At 43.2% G+C, this 23,682-nt stretch overlaps 3 non-coding genes across 3 annotated transcripts; all 3 read left to right on the forward strand.

Annotated features, from left to right (window-relative positions):
• The first annotated feature begins 18,041 nt into the window (after window positions 1-18,041).
• On the forward strand, window positions 18,042-18,127 carry TRNAR-UCU (transfer RNA arginine (anticodon UCU)). The gene is given in 2 exon segments: window positions 18,042-18,078; window positions 18,092-18,127. It is a non-coding gene; the product is annotated as a tRNA-Arg (tRNA).
• A 3,424-nt stretch (window positions 18,128-21,551) lies between these two features.
• TRNAR-UCU (transfer RNA arginine (anticodon UCU)) lies at window positions 21,552-21,637 on the forward strand. The gene is given in 2 exon segments: window positions 21,552-21,588; window positions 21,602-21,637. It is a non-coding gene; the product is annotated as a tRNA-Arg (tRNA).
• A 1,865-nt stretch (window positions 21,638-23,502) lies between these two features.
• On the forward strand, window positions 23,503-23,588 carry TRNAR-UCU (transfer RNA arginine (anticodon UCU)). The gene is given in 2 exon segments: window positions 23,503-23,539; window positions 23,553-23,588. It is a non-coding gene; the product is annotated as a tRNA-Arg (tRNA).
• The last annotated feature ends 94 nt before the right edge of the window (window positions 23,589-23,682 follow it).

Genomic DNA, 23,682 nt, shown 5'->3' on the forward strand with positions numbered 1-23,682 from the left:
TCACGTATTGAATCTTACAGTTCTAACTTGCCAACCGTGGTCTGTATGGAGTTGTTCAATAAAGGGCCCAAAATTAAGATAACATAGATGGGAGAGGTCTCTATGAATAGGAATTCCTAAGTATTTGATACCCTGTGAGGGCCAGGCAAAGGGAAAGTTGGACTGGATGGAATCCTATATGGATTTGGGGAGGGAGACATCGAGGGCCTCAGACTTCGCTGCATTGATTTTAAAATTTGACCATGTAACAAAGTGATCTATTTCAGCCATAACAGCATGGATGGATATATTTGATTGAGTGATATATACTAGGACATCATCAGCAAATAGAGAGCACTTGTACTCGGTGCCTCCCACCTCAATCCACCTAATATTGGGGTTATGGCGAATTGATGAGAGCAGGTGCTCCGTCACTAGGATGTATAAGAGAGGGGACAGAGAACATCCCTGCCTTGTCCCATTGGTGATTGTGAAAGGTGATGAAAATGTTCTGACGCACCCCCTGGGCCTTGGGACACCCGGAGCCGGACCCTTTTTGGTGGATGCTGGTGGTTGTAGTCTCCGTGGCGGCGACCCGGTTCCGTGGCTCAGGGCGGTCAAACCAGTGGCGGAACTATTTATGTGGTTTTGATGTTTAAATGTCCGACTACGCCACCCGTGGATTGCGGTCAGAGTGAACCGCCGCTCCAGGGCAGACCGCTGAGGCTGGTGTTGTGGGTGCAGCTGAGCGTAGCATAACTCCCCACGGGAGGAGTATAGCCTCAGGGCAGTGTATGCGGAGGATGGGGGTGATGGTGCAGGGCAGCAGCAGTAACGACACGGAGTCAGTGATACAGTCCAGGGCCTTTACTCACAGTTCTTATTATCCAGACCACGTCTGCAGGTAACGGCTGCCCACGTCGTACTGTGCTCACCAGGTGAGGGGCTCAGACAACTCCCAGATAACTTTGGAGCGCTTCACAGGACCCCCTTTGTGTGTCCTTTGTCTGGCCTTTCTTACCAACCCTTCTGTCCGGCTGCCTCGGGCCTCCTCTTGGTAAACTTGGCGCCAGTTTCCCTGACCCTATGTGGTGCCTTCCTAGCGGGTGTAGCGAGGGGCTGCGCCACATAAAATGTCACAGCCTCCTGTTTCTAGCTGAGGGTCGTTTCCTGCCTCCACTAGATTCGGGGACCGGTCTCCCCCTTTGGCCTGACCCCTCCACGCAGGTGGATTCGGGCGTGCGGTGGCGACTCGCCCGTCCGCACCCCTGGGATCCCTTCGTTCCTCGTTCCTGGAGCCTTCTCCGCTCCTCTTCCTTCCTTCTCCCTCTTCCAGGCCTGGGCCTCTGTTACTAGGCCCGCCTCCGGAGCAGAGGTCATGCAGAGCCCCTGCTCCCTGTCACTTCTGCTCAGACTTCTCTGCACTGAACTAAGATGGTGCCCACCTTTTATACTCCCTTCTCAATGCACCCAGGAACTGCTTCCTCCCTGCTCCTGCACTACAGGGTTCCCCTTCCTCAGTGTTCCCTCCCCCCACTCCAGCCAGGGACAGGGACTGTCGTGCCCATCTCAGGGGCATATTGGTCACCCTGCCCCACGGCAATGTGGTGTAATGCATGCAGGTGTCGGGTCCTGATCCACACTACATCCTTACCTGAGAGTGAGATATCACACCTCTGGGTGAGGTGCAATACCTCTGTAGCAACCGAGCCCTCAGGGTGCTACAGTTCCATTTATCTTCAGCCTAGGTGACGTATTGCGATACAGGGCCGTGATTTTGGCTATAAAAGGGTCCCCTAGACCCCTACCCCAAGCTTTTTAAGAGAATCATATATGGAGTGCCAGGAGACTCTATGTAATGCTTTCTCAGCATCCAACGAGAGTATCTAATTACAAATTTTTAACTGCATCTAGCCCAGGAAATACTTTGTGCCTAGTAGCAGTGTCTGCTAGTCAGCAGATTATCCCGGCTGTTAAGCAAGCTACACCACCTGTAGTTTGGACACTTAATTTTTTCAAAGGAAATGCTTCGGGACCATGGGATACTCAGTGAAGAGCATCAGGAGGCACCCCAAGGCATAGGGGCTGGGACTGGCAGTAGGATGCCTTGCGGTGGACAGCCGAGCTCGATCCTTATAAAAGCTTTTTAACTGCAGCAGCCTTAGTGGACGCTACTGGAGCTGGAATTACGCGGCTGCTGGCATGAGACTTGCCCTCCAATAGATCCTTGTAAATGGATTTAAAGTGTATTCATTCAAATTAGAGAGACAATTTAAATTAAAAAGCTTAGAGCTGCCTCCACCACAGGGGGGCTCGCTCGACCCACCAGCGGACAGGCACCAGCATTGGGAGAGGGGGGCTGGCCGTCAGGGTTCACCGCGGCTCTGGCACAAACCCGGCGACGCGGAGGTGGCACGGGCAGGAGCGGACTGAACGTGTCGGCTTCTCACTTTTTGGATTTTAGAAGGGCATGACATGCCTATATCTGTGTCTCCCCCTCCTTTTACTCCTCCACCTCTTTTCTTTTCGCATGACTATATGTACTTGTCACTTTTCCATGTGTTAGTTGTGTCTTCTGAGCAGTTTGTCAGCTTTTGGACACCTTTGAAGGTGTTTTCTATGTGTTTCTATGTGTTTTTGTTTGCCTGCCATTGGTTTTAACGGTGTTCGAAGGTGTTCGACGAACAGTTCGACGAACAGTTCGGCGAACACACGGGTGTTCGACAAACAGAACCGAACTCGAACACTACGGGGGTGGCTCAACACTATTCCTGAACTTGCAAATTGGAAGTCACATTTAGATTTGAGCTCAGCAAAGAACGTAGAGGGAGCAGCTACTAACGGCTCCATGTCCCAAAGGATAGCAGATAGGGCACAATTTGTTATTGCCTATTTTTGGTCTAGTGTTTGATGTTCTGTTACCTGTTTTCACTAGTCCCAGATTCTTTTTTTAATTTGAGCCTTTTTAAAAGTCTTTTTTGTATGTATTTGCCTGATATTTCTTTATGATCTCTATTGTGTGTTGGATTTGGGGTTTCTACATATTTTTGGCTGATTTATCAACTATAGCTTAAAAAAATGCATAATTTGGTGCAAGCATACTCCAGTCCATCCATGAGTGATTATATGTATGCATGACTTCTGGTATAAATTTTGCACCATTATGCGAAACGTGGACATTTTTTTGCTAAAAAGTCAACAAAAAGGTCAAAGATAAGAACAGAGTGATGTCAGCTTGCTTGTCCTCATGAACACTTTCTCCTGAGCTAACGAGATCAATGAAATCATGTAATCAGGTCATTTTTTGGAGAGCTTAAATTCAGTGGAAATGAGGTTTTTGTGAATAAGTTATTTTCCATGGCAAGAAATGAGTTTGCAAATGTTGGCAGTTCGTTTGATCTCTATTCATAATAAACTAGAGTTAACACAAAATTACCACTGTTAATACTGAAGCAGTAAACTTTGTGGAAACCAAATTTTATATCAGTCTGAACACTTTTGGCCATTATTGTTGAGTCCTAGTTATTCTTTGAAAAACTGCAAAAGGAAAAAATGAGGAAAGGAAAAACGTCTAATTAATGGTATAGGTGCCTGCTGAAATCAGAATATTTAGCAGGAGCACTACAGAAAATTTCCCAGCAATTATTTGGACTAAAACACATGTTCTCTGATAGTCTTCTCACATGTCTAAAATAATTTCTTTTGTATGGACTCTTATCTAGAGATGAGCGGTGTTCGAATCGAACTGTTCGCCAATCTCAAATTCGAGCTGTTTTGGGCGGTGTTCGAGCCGTTCAACGAACCCGAACGATTTGAAAAAAGTCCGGCTGTTCGAGGTTATGTTCGATAACTGTTCATGCACCCAAATCGTAACTCGATTTTTTCACAGTAATGCTGATAATCAATGTTAATACACAGTTTGAGTGTACAGTGGGGCGGGGGGAGGGGCATTGGATGGATCTCTGCAGAAATAATGAAGATCTTCATTTTTTTTTTCTCTTTCCCGCATTTACAGTGGGGAGTTGCAGTGTGTCAGCCTACCAGCAGCGCACACACGGAGCGAAGTGCTTTTTTTCACACAAGCAAGGGCATGTGTCATTGGCTGTGTATGTCACATGTCCTTGCCCAATAAGACCGAGCCATTTTCCCTGTCGACACCATTTTCTCACTGCTGCAGCTGAGTGTTAGACAGCACTGCTGCTGCTGTTTGCGCTATATTGTGTAACTGAATTGCAAGCGAATTTTCTCTTAAATAGACAGAAAGGTTTAGGAAGTAGGGACTAGTTTGTAATTGCAGCCATTTTGAGGGCTAGGTTACAGCAGTTCCTAGCACTTTTAGCAGGCAGGTCTGTGCTCTTAAATCGACATATATGTTGGGAGTAGTGACTAGTTGTAATTCCAGCCCTTTTGAGGGCTAGGTTACATCAGTTCCTATCACTTTTTGCCAGGCAGGTCTGTTTTAGTGCTGTGCAAGTGTTTTTCACAGCGTTTCGCTAAATCTAGCTAAGCAAATCCTTTTGGGCCTCATGCAGTGTGAGTTAGTCAGTGGAGTAGCCTATCTGTGTTGCAAGCTACACCACCTGTGTATGTAATAAAAAATTTTTACTGCACCTAGCCAAGTAAAACCTTTTGGGCCTGTAGCAGTGTGTGGTACTCAATCTATTAGGCCATCTATACCAAGCTCCACCAGCTATGAAATTAATAATAATTTTTAGCAGCATCTTGCCTGTAAAATAATTTTGGGCATATTAGCAGTGTGTGGTACTCATTCTATTAGGCCATCTATACTAAGCTCCACCAGCTTTCAAATTACTCATAATTTTAGCTGCATCTTGCCTGGAAAATAATTTTGGGCATAGTAGCAGTGTGTGGTACTCATTGTATTAGGCCATCTATACCAAGCTCCACCAGTTTTGAAATTAATAATAATTTTTAGCTGCATCTTGCCTGTAAAATAATTTTGGGCATAGTAGCAGTGTGTGGTACTCATTGTATTAGGCCATCTATACCAAGCTCCACCAGTTTTGAAATTAATAATAATTTTTAGCTGCATCTTGCCTGGAAAATAATTTTGGGCACAGTAGTAGTGTGTGGTACTCATTGTATTAGGCCATTTATACCAAGCTCCACCAGCTTTGAAATTAATAATAATTTTTAGCTGCATCTTGCCTGGAAATTAATTTTAGGCATAGTAGTAGTGTGTGGTACTCATTGTATTAGGCCATCTATACCAAGCTCCATCAGCTTTGAAATTAATAATAATTTTAGCTGCATCTTGCCTGTAAAATAATTTTGGGCATATTAGCAGTGTGTGGTACTCATTCTATTAGGCCATCTATACTAGGCTCCACCAGCTTTCAAATTACTAATAATTTTTAGCTGCATCTTGCCTGGAAAATAATTTTGGTCATAGTAGCAGTGTGTGGTACTCATTGTATTAGGCCATCTATACCAAACTCCACCAGTTTTGAAATTAAAAATAATTTTTAGCTGCATCTTGCCTGTAAAATAATTTGGGCATATTAGCAGTGTGTGGTACTAATTCTATTAGGCCATCTATACTAAGCTCCACCATCTTTCAAATTACTAATAGTTTTTAGCTGCATCTTGCCTGGAAAATAATTTTGGGCATAGTAGCAATGTGTGGTACTCATTGTATTAGGCCATCTATACCAAGCTCCACGAGTTTTGAAATAATAATAATTTTTAGCTGCATCTTGCCTGGAAAATAATTTTGGGCATAGTAGTAGTGTGTGGTACTCATTGTATTAGGCCATCTATACTAAGCTCCACCAGCTATGAAATGAATAATAATTTTTAGCTGCATTTTGCCTGTAAAATAATTTTGGGCATAGTAGCAGTTTGTGGTACTCAATGTATTAGGCCATCTATACCAAGCTCCACGAGTTTTGAAATTAATAATAATTTTTAGCTGCATCTTGCCTGGAAAATAATTTTGGGCATAGTAGCAGTGTGCGGTACTCATTGTACTAGGCCATCTATACCAAGCACCACCAACTTTGAAATTAATAATTTTTAGCTGCATCTTGCCTGTAAAATAATTTTGGGCATATTAGCAGTGTGTGGTACTCATTCTATTAGGCCATCTATACTAAGCTCCGCCAGCTTTCAAATTACTAATAATTTTTAGCTGCATCTTGCCTGGAAAATAATTTTGGGCATATTAGCTGTGTGTGGTACTCATTCTATTAGGCCATCTATACTAAGCTCCACCAGCTTTCAAATTACTAATAATTTTTAGCTGCATCTTGCCTGGAAAATTATTTTGGGCGTAATAGCAGTGTGTGGGACTCATTGTATTAGGCCATCTATGCCAAGCTCCACCAGCTTTGAAATTAATAATAATTTTTAGCTGCATCTTGCCTGTAAAATAATTTTGGGCATATTAGCAGTGTGTGGTACTCATTCTATTAGGTCATCTATACTAAGCTCCACGAGCTTTCAAATTAATAATAATTTTTAGCTGCATCTTGCCTGGAAAATAATTTTGGGCATAGTAGCAGTGTTTGGTACTCATTGTATTAGGCCATCTATACCAAGCTCCACCAGCTTTGAAATTAATAATTTTTAGCTGCATTTTGCCTGTAAAATAATTTTGGGCATATTAGCAATGTGTGGTACTCATTCTATTACGCTATCTATACTAAGCTCCACCAGCTTTCAAATTACTAATAATTTTTAGCTGCATCTTGCCTGGAAAATAATTTTGGGCATAGTAGCAGTGTGTGGTACTCATTGTATTAGGCCATCTATACCAAGCTCCACCAGCTTTAAAATTAATAATAATTTTTAGCTGCATCTAGCCCGGAAAATAATTTTTCTTCCCAATAGTGGTAGCAATAGAAATATGGGGTGCGCGCCTGGCTAACAAAAATATACGCTTCATAACAAAAAACACCAGCCTAGCGCACTTCATTAATAAGATGGCATCATCGTCTCTCCCAATGCTAAGCCTACTACCCCGGGTAGCATTCGTGTATCTAAAACATAATGTATGGGTCCACGCTAGCCACGATGCTGAGGGGTCTAAAGCTGCTGCTAACGCTTTATCACAATTCAATTGGCAGATTTTCACAGAGCTCCTCCCCAACGCCCACCCATCGGGCAACAGTTGCCCACCCTCCCTATGGGATCTAGTGGCGAATAGTTGATGCCATTAATCAGAGCGTCAGTTGCCCCGTCGACGTGGTAAGCATATGTTAAGTCATGGGAAGAGTGGACACGTATAGTAGCAGACAGACGGGTTGACCAATGTGAACAGGCCAGATTACAAGTCACCATAGAATTTCTCCACCAGCTAATGATGAGGGGCATTTCAGAGGCGTCAGCGCAGCGGTGTCTGACCGGAGTAGCATTTAACTTCCAACTACTGAATTGGGGAGATGTGACAAAGAGATTCATCATCAGACAATCCATAAAAGGGTGGAAAAGGGGTCAGCCAAGTCAGGAGTGTAGACTTCCCGTCCCGTGTCACTAAAACTGATTTCTCACATCATATCCCTAACACCATTAACATGACACTCACAATTTGAAGCAATAGTACTGTCTAGTGCATTTGCGATCGCCTTCTTCGGGGCGCTATGCATAAGCGAATTAGTCCCTCAATCCAAAATTACCACCAGTGGAGGCTTATTACACCAGGACGTAGTCATAGCCAACAATGCAATACGTCTACGCATACGCCAATCGAAAACGGTTCCAGCGGGCAGGGGCACTTGGGTACTTCTACAACCCACAAACAGTACACTAAGTCGGGTAACAATAGTAAAAACATAAATAACCATCAGAATACAAAGTAATTTCTTCCTATCACACAATGATGGAATTCCATTATCAAGATACCAGTTCCAAGCTATATTTAATAAATGCATAACATCGGCAGGGAACCACCCCAAAGATTATGGGACACACTCATTCCGCATAGGCGTGGCCATGGAAGCAGCAAGAGCAGGACTGTCAGAAACGGAAGTTCAGAGGATAGGGAGATGGAGATCCACGTGTTTGGTGAGATACATAAGACCGGACTTGTTATCCTAACGTGGTTTATTTCTTTTACAGGTGACGCTAAGCCAACAGTGTGGGTGATAGGCCACTCGTATATATATTGGGCAGAAAAAAGGGTGAAAGTCCACCCAGGTGTGAGGAAATTAGAGATTCATAACACATATTTCAACTGGAGAGGTATTAGAGGCCTGCTATGGCAACAGGTACTAATGTAGGTAATCAAGGTAGGGAGAGAGGCAAGAGGTCCGGTCATCTTAGTTGTACAGGCCAGGGGAAACGACCTAGGTCATCAGAAGAGCGCATAACCAATGGCAATAATGAAACTAGACACTGAGCACTTCAGAGAATTTTTTACAAAACTAACTATAGTATGGTCAGAGATTGTGCCGATAGCGGTATGGCAAGGTGCGCGAGACATCACGGCCATCGAGCGGACAAGGTAATAAATATTCGGATGGCAAAATTTAGAAGAGACAGGGGCGGTGTAGTGATACAACACCGACAACTTCAAGGAGATAACGTAGGCCTCATACGGCCCGACGGTGTTCACTTAATGGATATTGGACTGGACATATTCCTGTCAGGACTCCAGGACGGAGTGGAACAAGTGTTAAGAATGATGGATGGGGGTCAGAGTCCTGCATACGAGTATGCAGGATCCTCCGTGGCCTGGAAATAGAAAGGACATGTTGTAGAGTTACCCTTGTTGGCCAACTTGCCGGTGTGGAGACCCAGGGCATGCTGCCTAGGCTAGATGCATTTAAAAATTCTTATTAGATACACAGGCGGTGCAGCTTGCTTCGCAGCTGGGCTATGACACTCAAAGTATAGCCTAGGCTAGATGCAGTTTAAAATTCTACGCTGACTAGCAGACACTGAAGCTTTGGAGCAGATCTCTGAGTAAACAGCTCTTCAGACTCAACGATCTGTGTTACCCCAAGCCATAGTGTATGTAGTTTCTTACAGTTAAAAGGGGGGGAGCGACCCAACCCACCTGGAATTGACGATACCAACGTCACGTAAAACACAGCAAGGGGACTCCAAAAAGAGTCTCCATTTTTTCCAAAAATTGTGACACAGACACCACTTAAGTGGCATCAATTGCCCCAGAGTTGCTTAAATCGGTTGGTGAGGTGATTTTACCAAATCCTCAAGCTTTTAGTCTCCCCAGGATGACACAGGGGTAGAAAAGTCTTTGCGGATCCATGATTTGTTCATCTTTATGATCTTGAGTCTGTCTACATTCTCAGTGGACAGCCGCGTGCGCTTATCTGTCAGCACACCACGAGCAGCGCTGAACACACATTCAGAGAAAACGCTGGCTGCAGGGCATGACAAGATCTCCAAGGCGTGAGTGGCGAGCTCCGGACATTTTTCCAGATTGGAATCCCAAAATGAGCAAGGGTCCAGTGACACAGTCATGGCTTCGATGTTCACTTGGAGATACTCCTGTACCATCCTCTCTAGGCATTGACTATGTGTAAGACTTCTTGTCTCCTGTGGCCTTGCAAAGGATGGTCTAAAAAAGTGGTGAAACGATTCCACAAAACTACTGTTACCAGCAGATACTGTGTTTATGTTACGGTTTGAGTGATGAAGACTCGACAGTCCCACGGTTTGCAAGTTAGAACTGTGAGATTCACTGCGTACACCACTGGTGTTTTGTGGAAAAGCACATGTAAGATTCTGCAACAGCCTCTGCTGATATTCGTGCATGCATGTATCCCTTTCTATGGCAGGAATTATTTCGGCAAATTTACTTTTGTACCGGGGATCTAAGAGTGTGGCAACCCAGTAGTCGGGATTACTTCGAATTCTGACAATCCAAGGGTCATGTTGCAGGTAGTGCAGCAAGAAGGCACTCATGTGTCTTGCGCATCCAGGAGGACCAAGTCCTTGTTGTGTTGGTAGTGAGGTAAGAATCATGCTTCCTTCCTCTGCCCTCTCCCCCCAACCTCACACAACAAAAATGTGATCAAGGTCTCCCTCATCTGATAAGTCTTACATGCCCATCGCCAGTTCGTCCTCTACTTCTTCCTCGGCTCCTGCACCTTCCTCAACAGTTTGGCTGCTACCATGCGCCCTGGTTAATCCCTCTCCCCCACCCTCCCATGTCTGCCGCCTTGGTGCTGCCAACCGTCTGGACCTTGGAGATGTTATCCCTTCCGCATACGACTCCTCCTCTACTTCCTCCACCTCCTCTTGTCCCACCACCTGACTCTGAATTCTGTTTAACGTGTGCTCCAGCATGTAAATCACCAGAATAGTCATGCTGATAATGGCATCATCAGCACTAAACATCTTCGTCGCCGTTTCAAAACTGTGCAGAAGGGTGTGTGGCACCCCTGAGGGTTCAGTCGCCACAGAGGTACTGCATCTCACCCAGAGGTGTGGTATATCACCCTCAGGTAAGGAAGGAGTATGGCTTGGGACCCTAACACCTGCATCCAACACATACCCACAGTGGGGGTAGGGCGAGATTGCTCCTAAGGTAGAGCACAGTCCCAGGTCCCTAGCTGGCGGAAGTGTCCTATGTAGTGGGTGTGGGTGGAGAAAGCAGCTTAGGGGAGCACTTGACAGGGAGAGTATAAATAGGAAGCCATCTTAGAAAGAGCAAGCCAGTCAGAGGAGGAGAAGTGACAGGAGCAGAGGCTCTGCATGAGCTCTGCTCCGGAGGCGGGCCTAGCCTGGGAGGCCCAGGACTGAAGGAGAGAAGAGAGGAGTGGGAGCAGGAAGGCTCCAGGAACCGAAGGGACCCTAGGGGTACTGGCCGTGCAGAAGGCCACCCGTACACCTGATGCTAACAGGAGGTAGAGGGGTCAGCCAAGATAAGTGAAACCGGTCCCTCAACTAACGGAGAAACAGCAAGGCTCAACTAGAAACCGGAGGCTGCAGCATTTCATGTACTGCAGTCCAAAGTCCACACCAGTCTCACTAAGAAGGTAGCCACATATGACCCAGGGGACGGAACACACGTCGCCCGCCAAGGCCGAGGATACCGGATAGAAGTGTCACTGGGTGTGAGGTGCAGGGAGAAGGCCAGAGAAAGGACACACAGAAAGGGGTCCTGTTAAGTACTCCGGAGCTATCTGGGGGTGGACTGAGCTCCTCACTGAGTACGCACAGCACGACAGGAGAGATTGCTCTGGTACCTGTAATCTGGACTGCAACAACTGTGAGTAAAGATCTTGGGACTGCATCACATGGACCCTGTGTTCATTACTGACTCCTTGCACTACAACCACCATCATTCACCCACACTGCCCTGAAGCTACACTCTTCCTCTGGGGAGTAATAATACCATTGCTACAAAGCCACCAGCTTCAGAGGACTGTTCCGCAGCGGCGGCCCCTTTGGCCGCACTCCACAGGTGGTGTAGTCGGACATTATAAAACCCATATATACAAATTACTCTTGAATTGACCGCCCTGGGTCAGGGACCGGGTCACCGCCACAGTGACTACAACCCCCAGCGTCTACCGGCCCGGCTCCGGGTACCCCACGGCCCAGGGGGCGCGTCAACTTCATAGGTCCCTGATCTGAGACCACTCCTGCAGCATGATTTGCCTTACCTCTGGATCTCGTTGGCCCAGGCTATACGTCAGAACGTATTGCACCAGGGCTTGTCGGTGCTGCCACAGTCGCTGCAACATATGCAGAGTTGAATTCCACCATGTCGGCACATCGCATTTCAGCCAGTGAACTGGCAGGCCCAACGACTTCTGTAGTGATGTAAGTCTTTGAGCTGCGGGATGCGAACGGCGAAAGTGAGCAAACAGCGAACGTGCCCTATGCAGAAGGCCATCTAGTCTGGGATAGTGGGCTAAAAATTGGATTGATGTACAACTTGTGGGGACGGCAAGACTTGGAGAGCAGCCCCTTGTCCTGCTGTCACCATAGTTAGCCAGTGCCCAGTCAGCGACATGTAACGCCCCTGTCCATGCCTCCTCGTCCAAGTGTCTGTGGTGAAATGCACCCTGTCACACACAGAGTTTCTCAAAGAAGCGGTGATGTTGTGTGCGACATGCTGGTGTAGCGCAGGCACACCTTTCTTTGAGAAGTAGTGCCGACAGGGCATCTGGTACTGGGGCACTGCGATGGACATAAGGTCTCGAAAATTCTCTGTGTCCACCAGGCGGAAAAGCAGCATTTCTGTAGCCAACAGCTTGCAGATGGTGAAATTCAACCTCTTTGCTTTCTCATGGCTAGGAAGAAATGGTCTTTTACTTGTCCACATCTGAGGAACAGAGGGCTGGCTTTTGTGCTTAGACGGGGTTGAGTAGGGTGTCCCCAGCAAACTGCCGGTCTGTGAGGAAGATGCAGGTGGAAAAGTTAGGTTGTCTTGATCCAAAGGCGGTGCTCTCGATGTCGGAGAATGCTCAACACCAGCTGGTGTTTCCACTTCCAAATGAAATGATGACCTGCCAATCACACTGGCTGTTGCGGGTAAAGAGGTGGCAGGTCTGCGTCCAAAAACATGTGTGACTGCTGTCCCCCCAGTCACAGAGGATGAAGAGGCCGCGGATGCACAAGATGGGGCAGACGGTGGTTGGCCCGGCTGGCTAGGCCGCATTGTATCACAGGGAGCTTCCCACTGCAACTTATGCTTCATATCCATGTGACGGTTCATGCATGAAGTACTCAAACTATGGATTTTTTGGCCTCTACTTAGCTTTTGGTGACAAATATTACAGATAACATGAGTTGGGTCATCCTTATCGATCTGAAAAAATGCCCAGGCTATGCAAAGCTTAGAGCCCATGCGACCTGAAGAGCCACTACGATTTGTGGTCAGAGGCAGAGTTGTGTTTGAGGATCCAGTTGTTGACATGCTTCCAGTACTCCATCTCTGTCCAGGAAGGCGCAACCTAACCTCGTCGTCAATAGCATCTGTGACACACCAGCTGCGCTTGGTATCACAGATCCTAGAAGAGTGCATTGATGGAATTCTCCACAAGAGGCCCCCATAAACATTCACACATCTCCACCTTCCACCTCAGACCAGCAGAGGGAGCCCGTTAGGAATATAAATAGGGAAGGTGGAGCTAGGCAGTTCAGTTCCTCTGAAGAGTTCCTGCAGTATAGAAGCCTAAGAGAGGTCAGTCTACAGTGGAGCTCAGTCTAGTCTAGAAAACTCAGTTAATAGTTCAACAGTGGAGCACGAGGCTCCTGCTAGCTAGATTCAGGGAGCCCAGTTAGAGCTTAAGGTGTGCCCGCACCATAAGATCGGTGAAGCGCGGCAAGCTGCCGTTAGTGTGTATAGCCTAGTGAGGGCTCGAGTAGGTCGAAGGCGAGTGGAGAGTTAGTACATAGGGGGCAGAGGAGCTTAACCAGCTCACCCCGAAGCATTTACTGGACACAGGATCCGAGATTACCGGGATCTCTATGACCCAGTAAGGCATGACCGGAATCCCTGGAGAACTACAAGTCCCATGATCTCTAATGTGCTGATACATAACAGAGCCAGGAAATGCTTAGGCCCCACATACTGGGAGCGTGAACTCCAAGACAAGGCCCTACCACAAGGTTAGCCAGCGCAGGACTGAGACAAAGTTAGGCCTAGCTCCAGGCAGGTCAGAAACATACTACGCAGAGGCAAGAAACAGGAGGCCATACACCTGCTCATTGGGGAGGATCCTGATATGCACCCTTCACCGTACAGGGCTCCAGGATGTGCCTGAATTTCCACCAGTAAAAGGTACTGAATTGACTACTGTGTCCATTCCCGTTCTTGCTCTGACCCAGGTGGGTCTCGCCTGTCCTGCATTCCCCCTGCATACTCTTTTCTGAGGCGTAGCTCCACCTGTCGGGAGCTATACCATCGAGCTGCCTTATCACCGGCCTCAGTGGACTGCTGCAGCGCTGGTGCTTATCACAAGATACCACAGGTGGCATCACTAACTCTTATAAAATTAACAATTATCCACCCTTTTAAAGAGTGACCCCAGGGTACAGGCCCGGGAGCCGACCACCGCAACATCCCCAAGGCCAGGCAAAGGCCCGGGTACTGAGTCATCCCCATCCCCTGGGCTGCTGACCTCATCGACTGGCTGACTATGGGTTGACAGTAAGTGGGATCTCCAACCTCATCATCATCACCCTGTGTGTTCTCACACCCATCGTCCTCAGAGCCAACCTCTTCCTGCCCTGACCGAAAAGTCAAGTTGTCGCTCCAATCAGGTATTTGAGTCTCATCATCGTCTTCATCATTGTCTCCACCAACAGGATTTACAGTTTGGGATCAAGGGTCAACATTATGCTCAGAACCTTCTTCATCTGGTCTTGGATCTGACTCATAAAGATTCTGGGCATCAGTGCCGATCATTTCCTCATCTGGATTAACAGAAGCTCTGGAGCAGACCTCCGTTTCCCAGGCTATAGTATGAGTAAACAGTTGTGCAGACTCAACCATCTGTGTTACCCCATACACAGACGGGCAGCTGGAGACTTGGGAGCTGTGAGGAAGCAAGTGCGATTGGGGTGACACCTCTGAGGACTGGAGTATTTGTGATGTTGAAGTTGAGGTGGAGGAGAGCCCACTTGAAGGAGCACTTGATATCCGTTGAAGCACCTGCTGTTTTTGTGCCTCATCTGGAATTTATAGCGATGGGCGTGTCCGTAGGAAAGGGATCGTATCACATTGTCCACGAAAAGAAGTAGACATCTTAGTTTGGCTGGAAGATGGTCTTTCTTCTGCAGATGTTACTCCCCCCCCCCCCGTGGCTGGGCTCGACCCACCAGCGGACAGGCACCAGTATTGGGAGAGGGGGGCTGGCCGTCAGGGTCCACCGCAGCTCTGGCACAAACCCGATGACACGGAGGTCGCACAAGCAGGAACGAACTGGCCGTGTCAGCTTCGCACTCCAGCGTAGTCCCTCTGCCCGCTCGCGCCCGTAAACTCAAAGGGATGCGCAAGCAGCTTTTCTTCCCAAGGCTGTTCCCCGCCCAGCAGGAACGTGGAGGAGCTCAGGTCGGCCTTCCACTGTACTCCCTTACCTCCCTCGCCCTCTTTCCTTCTTCCGTTCTCCATCTAACCCCTTAGCTCTGTGGTGTCCGCTCTCCCTCCAGCTCTCTCTTTCTCACAGGTGGACTACCGCGTGTATTCACACTGTGGCAAATCTTTTGGGCCCAGGCAGAAGAAGTTCTCGAGGTAATGGATAATATGTGCCCCCTTAGAAACGTCCATTACAACCCATTTGAGGAAGCAACTAAACGCCTCAAATAGTGAGCAGGATCTGGAGCACCCTATGGGCAAACAACGGTCTATATAGTATGCTCCTTCCCAGAAGCAGCCCAATAGGTGGACATTATTCAGAGGCACAGGTAGTAAGTAACCGGAACACCACATCAAGGTCTGTTTTGGCAATTAAGGTGACCCTTCCCAACTTCTTGATCCGCCTGATTGCCTTGTCAAAGGATGTACAGTATATACTACTGTACTTGGTTCCACGTCGATGTTGTCGTTTACGGACCTGCCCCTTTGATATGACAAATGGTGAATTAGTCCAAATGTATTCGGTTCCGTTTTTGGCACAACTCACAAAGGGGATACCACTACGTCTTGTTAGTGTTCTGAATGGAACCGCCATTCTACCTAAAGATATTTCTTTTTTTAATTTTCTTGTCACAACGTCTGGGTGTTGGTAGGCTGATTTTAGATTTTTACTCCAGCCTTTCTTGATTTTAGAAGGGCATGACATGCAAAAATATGTGTCTCCCCCTCCTTTTACTCCTCCACCTCTTTTCTTTTCACATGACTATATGTACTTGTCACTTTTCCATGTGTTAGTTGTGTCTTCTGAGCAGTTTGTCAGCTTTTGGACACCATTGGTTTCAACGGTGTTTGAAGGTGTTCGACAAACATATGGGTGTTTGATGAACCAAACAGTACTTGAACACTATGGGGATGGCTCAACACTACTCCTATCCTACCCAATCCAGTGGTCCATTAGCATAAGTTCCAGAGTGCCAGGGTCTACTGCATTGAAGCAATAGAAATTAATAAAGCTGATCGCTTGAGAGATAGAAACCAAAAAAAGCTACCCCTTTCTTGGTCTTGCATACATTTCAATGCCACACTTTAGCCACACAGAACTAGCATTAATATGAATAGATCTTTTTTTTAAAACATTTGCATTTTCTTGTTGACAAGTTTAACATTTACATATAAGAAGACTAAAGCAAAGTTTCAAAGAGAACAGGAATCTTACTGTTGTCAAGTCATCATCAGGAAAATGGTTTGTCTAGACTAGAAGGAACACCCACCTCATTAGGGATACTTGTGGCGCTGTGGCGCAATGGATGGTGCTTTGGACAACTAGGGTACTGATGTGATTTAGAGATTGTGGGTTCAAGTCCCACCAGAGTCATAGTTTGTAGCTTGTGTGACATTAAAAATTTGTCTCAGTTGATGTAAGTAAGATGAAAAAGAAAAAATTATTTAACCTGGGCTTCATACTAACATTTAGAGCATTGTTACAGGACTAAAACTTCACTGGGGTCTACTTGCTACAGAAGACTATTAGGATGACTCAATTTTGTTGACTTTTAAAATAACTTATTTTGCATCCAGTTTAGAAATTCTTGATTTATGTATGTTATCAGTACATAAAAGAGAAATGACACAAACTCTTTAATGCTGAGTTTTTTTCTGATGTCTCTATCAGAGTGAACTAATTGAGGCTATGGTTTAGGATTCCTGAACATACAAATTGGAAGTCACATTTAGATTTGAGCTCAGCAAAGAATGTAGAGGGAGCAGCTACTAAAGGCTCCATGTCCCAAAGGATAGCAGATAGAGCACAATTTGTTATTGCCTATTTTTGGTCTAGTGTTTGATGTTCTGTTACTTGTTTTCACTAGTCCCAGATTCTTTTTTTAATTTGAGCATTTTTAAAAGTCTTTTTTGTATGTATTTGCCTGATATTTCTTTATGATCTCTATTGTGGGTTGGATTTGGGGTTTCTAGATATTTTTGGCTGATTTATCAACTATAGCTTTAAAAAATGCAGAATTTGGGGCAAGCATACTCCAGTCCATCCGTAGAGTGATTATATGTATGCATGACTTCTGGTACAAATTTTGCACCATTATGAGAAAAGTGGACATTTTTTGCTAAAAAGTCACCAAAAAGGTCAAAGATAAGATCAGAGTGATATCAGCTGACTTTTCCTCATGAACACTTTCACCTGAGCTAACGAGATCACTGCAATCATGTAATCAGGTCATTTTTTGGAGAGCTTAAATTCAGTGGAAATGAGGTTTTGTGAATAAGTTAATTTTCATGGCAAGAAATGAGTTTGCAAATGTTGGCAGTTCGTTTGATCTCTATTCATAATAAACTAGAGTTAACACAAATTACCACTGTTAATACTGAAGCAGTAAACTTTGTGGAAACCAAATTTTATATCAGTCTGAACACTTTTGGCCATTCTTGTTGAGTCCTAGTTATTCTTTGAAAAACTGCAAAAGGAAAAAATGAGGAAAGGAAAAACGTCTAATTAATGGTATAGGTGCCTGCTGAAATCAGGATATATAGCTGGAGCACAACAGAAAATTTCCCAGCAATTATTTGGACTAAAACACATGTTCTCTGATAGTCTTCTCACATGGCTGTAATAATTTCTTTTGTATTGAATCCTATCCTTCCCAATCCAGTGGTCCATTAGCGTACAACCACACTTATGTTCTAAACAATTTTTCTTGCCATAAGTTCCAGAGGGCCAGTGGCTACTGTATTGAAGCAATAGAAATTAATAAAGCTGATCGCTTGAGAGATAGAAATCAAGAAAAGCTACCCCTTTCTTGGTCTTGCATACATTTCAATGCCACACTTTAGCAACACGGAACTAACATTAATATGAATAGATCTTTTTTTTAAAACATTTGCATTTTCTTGTTGACAAGTTTTACTTTTATATATAAGAAGACTAAAGCAAAGTTTCAAAGAGAACAGGAATCTTACTGTTGTCAAGTCATCATCAGGAAAATGGTTTGTCTAGGCTAGACAGAACACCCACCTCATTCACAAGACTTGAGGCTCTGTGGCGCAATGGATAGCGTGTTGGACTTCTAGGGAGCTAATGTGATTCAAAGGTTGTGGGTTTGAGTCCCACAAGAGTCATGTTTTGTAGCTTGCGTGACATTAATACTTTGTCTCAGTTGATGTTAGAAAGATGAAAAAGAAAAAATTAGCAAATCTGGGCTTCATACTAACGTTTAGAGCATTGTTCCAGGACTAAAACTTCACTGGGGTCTACTTCCTACAGAAGACTAATAGGATGACTCAATTTTGTTGACTTTTAAAATAACTTATTTTGCATCCAGTTTAGAAATTCTTGATTTATGTATGTTATAAGTACAGAAAAGAGAAATGACACAAACTCTTTAATGCTGAGTTTTTTTTCTGATGTCTCTATCAGAGTGAACTAACTGAGGCTATGATTTAGGATTCCTGAACTTACAAATTGGAAGTCACATTTAGATTTGAGCTCAGCAAAGAACATAGTGGGAGCAGCTACTAACAGCTCCATGTCCCAAAGGATAGCACATAGGGCACAATTTGTTATTGCCTATTTTTGGTCTAGTGTTTGATGTTCTGTTACTTGTTTTCACTAGTCCAAGATTCTTTTTTTAATTTGAGCAATTTTAAAAGTCTTTTTTGTATGTATTTGCCTGATATTTCTTTATGATCTCTATTGTGGGTTGGATTTGGGGTTTCTAGATATTTTTGGCTGATTTATCAACTATCGCTTAAAAAAATGCAGAATTTGGTGCAAGCATACTCCAGTCCATCCATAGAGTGATTATATGTATGCATGACTTCTGGTATAAATTTTGAACCATTATGCGAAACGTGGACATTTTTTTTGCTAAAAAGTCACCAAAAAGGTCAAAGATAAGAACAGAGTGATACCAGCTGGCTTGTCCTCATGAACACTTTCTCCTGAGCTAACGAGATCAATGAAATCATGTAATCAGGTCATTTTTTGGAGAGCTTAAATTCAGTGAAAATGAGGTTTTTCTGAATAAGTTAATTTTCATGGCAAGAAATGAGTTTGCAAATGTTGGCAGTTCGTTTGATCTCTATTCATAATAAACTAGAGTTAACACAAATTACCACTGTTAATACTGAAGCAGTAAACTTTGTGGAAACCAAATTTTATATCAGTCTGAACATTTTGGGCCATTATTGTTGAGTCCTAGTTATTCTTTGAAAAACTGCAAAAGGAAAAAATGAGCAAAGGAAAAACATCTAATTAATGGTATAGGTGCCTGCTGAAATCAGGATATATAGCAGGAGCACTACAGAAAATTTCCCAGCAATTATTTGGACTAAAACACATGTTCTCTGATTGTCTTTTCACATGGCTAAAATAATTTCTTTTGTATTGACTCCTATCCTTCCCAATCCATTGGTCCATTAGCGTACAACGACACTTATGTTCTAAACAATTTTTCTTCGCATAAGTTCCAGACGGCCAGTGGCTACTGCATTGAAGCAATAGAAATTAATAAAGCTGATCGCTTGAGAGATAGAAACCAAAAAAAGCTTCCCCTTTCCTGGTCTTGCATACATTTCAATGCCACACTTTAGCAACACGGAACTAACATTAATAAGAATAGATCTTTTTTTTAAAACATTGGCATTTTCTTGTTGACAAGTTTTACTTTTACATATAAGAAGACTAAAGCAAAGTTTCAAAGAGAACAGGAATCTTACTGTGTCAAGTCATCATCAGGAAAATGGTTTGTCTATACTAGACAGAACACCCACCTCATTCAGTAGACTTGTGGCTCTGTGGCGCAATGGGTAGCTCATTGGACTTGTAGGGAACTGATGTGATTCAAAAGTTGTGGGTTCGAGTCCCACCAGAGTCGTATTTTGTAGCTTGCGTGACATTAATACTTTGTCTCAGTTGATGTTAGAAAGATGAAAAAGAAAAAATTATAAAAATCTGGGCTTCATACTAACGTTTAGAGCATTGTTCCAGGACTAAAACTTCACTGGAGTCTACTTCCTACAGAAGACTAATAGGATGACTCAATTTTGTTGACTTTTAAAATAACTTATTTTGCATCCAGTTTAGAAATTCTTGATTTATGTATGTTATCAGTACATAAAAGAGAAATGACAAAAACTCTTTAATGCTGAGTTTTTTTTCTGATGTCTCTATCAGAGTGAACTAACTGAGGCTATGGTTTAGGATTCCTGAACTTACAAATTGGAAGTCACATTTAGATTTGAGCTCAGCAAAAAACATAGAGGGAGCAGCTACTAACAGCTCTATGTCCCAAAGGATAGCAGACAGGGCATAATTTGTTATTGCCTATTTTTGGTCTAGTGTTTGATGTTCTGTTACTTGTTTTCACTAGTCCAAGATTCTTTTTTTAATTTGAGCAATTTTAAAAATCTTTTTGTATGTATTTGCCTGATATTTCTTTATGATCTCTATTGTGGGTTGGATTTGGGGTTTCTAGATATTTTTGGCTGATTTATCAACTATTGCTTAAAAAAAATGCAGAATTTGGTGCAAGCATACTCCAGTCCATCCGTAGAGTGATTATATGTATGCATGACTTCTGGTATAAATTTTGCACCATTATGTGAAACGTGGACATTTTCTTTGCTAAAAAGTCACCAAAAAGGTCAAAGATAAGAACAGAGTGATATTAGCTGGCTTGTCCTCATGAACACTTTCTCCTGAGCTAACGAGATCACTGAAATCATGTAATCAGGTCAATTTTGGAGAGCTTAAATTCAGTGGAAATGAGGTTTTTGTGAATAAGTTAATTTTCATGGCAAGAAATGAGTTTGCAAATGTTGGCAGTTCGTTTGATCTCTATTCATAATAAACTAGAGTTACACAAATCACCACTGTTAATACTGAAGCAGTAAACTTTGTGGAAACTAAATTTTATATCAGTCTGAACACTTTGGGCCATTATTGTTGAGTCCTAGTTATTCTTTGAAAAACTGCAAAAGGAAAAAATGAGCAAAGGAAAAACATCTAATTAATGGTATAGGTGCCTGCTGAAATCAGGATATATAGCAGGAGCACTACAGAAAATTTCCCAGCAATTATTTGGACTAAAACACATGTTCTCTGATTGTCTTTTCACATGGCTAAAATAATTTCTTTTGTATTGACTCCTATCCTTCCCAATCCATTGGTCCATTAGCGTACGACACTTATGTTCTAAACAATTTTTCTTCCCATAAGTTCCAGATGGCCAGTGGCTACTGCATTGAAGCAATAGAAATTAATAAAGCTGATCGCTTGAGAGATAGAAACCAAAAAAAGCTTCCCCTTTCCTGGTCTTGCATACATTTCAATGCCACACTTTAGCAACACGGAACTAACATTAATAAGAATAGATCTTTTTTTTAAAACATTGGCATTTTCTTGTTGACAAGTTTTACTTTTACATATAAGAAGACTAAAGCAAAGTTTCAAAGAGAACAGGAATCTTACTGTGTCAAGTCATCATCAGGAAAATGGTTTGTCTAGACTAGACAGAACACCCACCTCATTCAGGAGACTTGTGGCTCTGTGGCGCAATGGATAGCGCATTGGACTTCTAGGGAACTGATGTGATTCAAAGGTTGTGGGTTCGAGTCCCACCAGAGTTGTATTTTGTAGCTTGCGTGACATAAATACTTTGTCTCAGTTGATGTTAGAAAGACGAAAAAGAAAAAATTATAAAAATCTGGGCTTCATACTAACGTTTAGAGCAGGGTTCCCCAACTCCAGTCCTCAAGGCCCACCAACAGGTCATGTTTTCAGGATTTCCTTAGTATTACACAGGTGATAATTCCATCACCTGCACAGGCAATAATTCCATCACCTGTGCAATACTAAGGAAATCCTGAAAACATGACCTGTTGGTGGGCCTTGAGGACTGGAGTTGGGGAACCCTGGTTTAGAGCATTGTTCCAGGACTAAAACTTCACTGGGGTCTACTTGCTACAGAAGACTAATAGGACGACTCAATTTTGTTGACTTTTAAAATAACTTATTTTGCATCCAGTTTAGAAATTCTTGATTTATGTATGTTATCAGTACATAAAAGATAAATGACAAAAACTCTTTAATGCTGAGTTTTTTTTCTGATGTCTCTATCAGAGTGAACTAACTGAAGCTATGGTTTAGGATTCCTGAACTTACAAATTGGAAGTCACATTTAGATTTGAGCTCAGCAAAGAACATAGAGGGAGCAGCTACTAATGGCTCGATGTACCAAAAGATAGCAGATAGGGCACAATTTGTTATTGCCTATTTTTGGTCTAGTGTTTGATGTTCTGTTACTTGTTTTCACTAGTCCAAGATTCTTTTTTAAATTTGAGCATTTTTAAAAGTCTTTTTTGTATGTATTTGCCTGATATTTCTTTATGATCTCTATTGTGGGTTGGATTTGGGGTTTCTAGATATTTTTGGCTGATTTATCAACTATTGCTTAAAAAAATGCCGAATTTGGTGCAGGCATACTCCAGTCCATCCGTAGAGTGATTATATGTATGCATGACTTCTGGTATAAATTTTGCACCATTATGCGAAACGTGGACATTTTTTTTGCTATAAAGTCACCAAAAAGGTCAAAGATAAGAACAGAGTGATATCAGCTAGCTTGTCCTCATGAACACTTTCTCCTGAGCTAACGAGATCAATGAAATCATGTAATCAGGTCATTTTTTGGAGAGCTTAAATTCAGTGGAAATAAGGATTTTCTGAATAAGTTAATTTTCATGGCAAGAAATGAGTTTGCAAATGTTGGCAGTTCATTTGATCTCTATTCATAATAAACTAGAGTTAAACTAATTACCACTGTTAAAACTGAGGCAGTAAACTTTGTGGAAACCAAATTTTATATCAGTTTGAACACTTTTGGCCATTATTGTTGAGTCCTAGCTATTCTTTGAAAAACTGCAAAAGGAAAAAATGATGAAAGGAAAAACGTCTAATTAATGGTATAGGTTCCTGCTGAAATCAGGATATATAGCAGGAGCACAACAGAAAATTTCCCAGCAATTATTTGGACTAAAACACATGTTCTCTGATAGTCTTTTCACATGGCTAAAATAATTTCTTTTGTATTGACTCCTATCCTTCCCAATCCAGTGGTCCATTAGCGTACAACCACACTTATGTTCTAAACAATTTTTCTTGCCATAAGTTCCAGAGGGCCAGTGGCTACTGCATTGAAGCAATAGAAATTAATAAAGCTGATCGCTTGAGAGATAGAAACCAAAAAAAGCTACCCCTTTCTTGGTCTTGCATACATTTCAATGCCACACTTTAGCAACACGGAACTAGCATTAATATGAATAGATCTTTTTTTTAAAACATTTGCATTTTCTTGTTGACAAGTTTTACTTTTACATATAAGAAGACTAAAGTAAAGTTTCAAAGAGAACAGGAATCTTACTGTGTCAAGTCATCATCAGGAAAATGGTTTGTCTAGACAAGACAGAACACCCACCTTATTCAGGAGATTTGTGGCTCTGTGGCACAATGGATAGTGCATTGGACTTCTAGGGAACTGATGTGATTCAAAGGTTGTGGGTTTGAGTCCCACCAGAGTTGTATTTTGTAGCTTGCGTGACATTAATACTTTGTCTCAGTTGATGTTAGAAAGATGAAAAAGAAAGAATTATAAAAATCTGGGCTTCATACTAAC

Source organism: Phyllobates terribilis, unplaced genomic scaffold (assembly GCF_046119375.1).
Source record: "Phyllobates terribilis strain yellow unplaced genomic scaffold, ASM4611937v1 Scaffold_1__5_contigs__length_1240528914, whole genome shotgun sequence".
NCBI lineage: Eukaryota > Metazoa > Chordata > Amphibia > Anura > Dendrobatidae > Phyllobates > Phyllobates terribilis.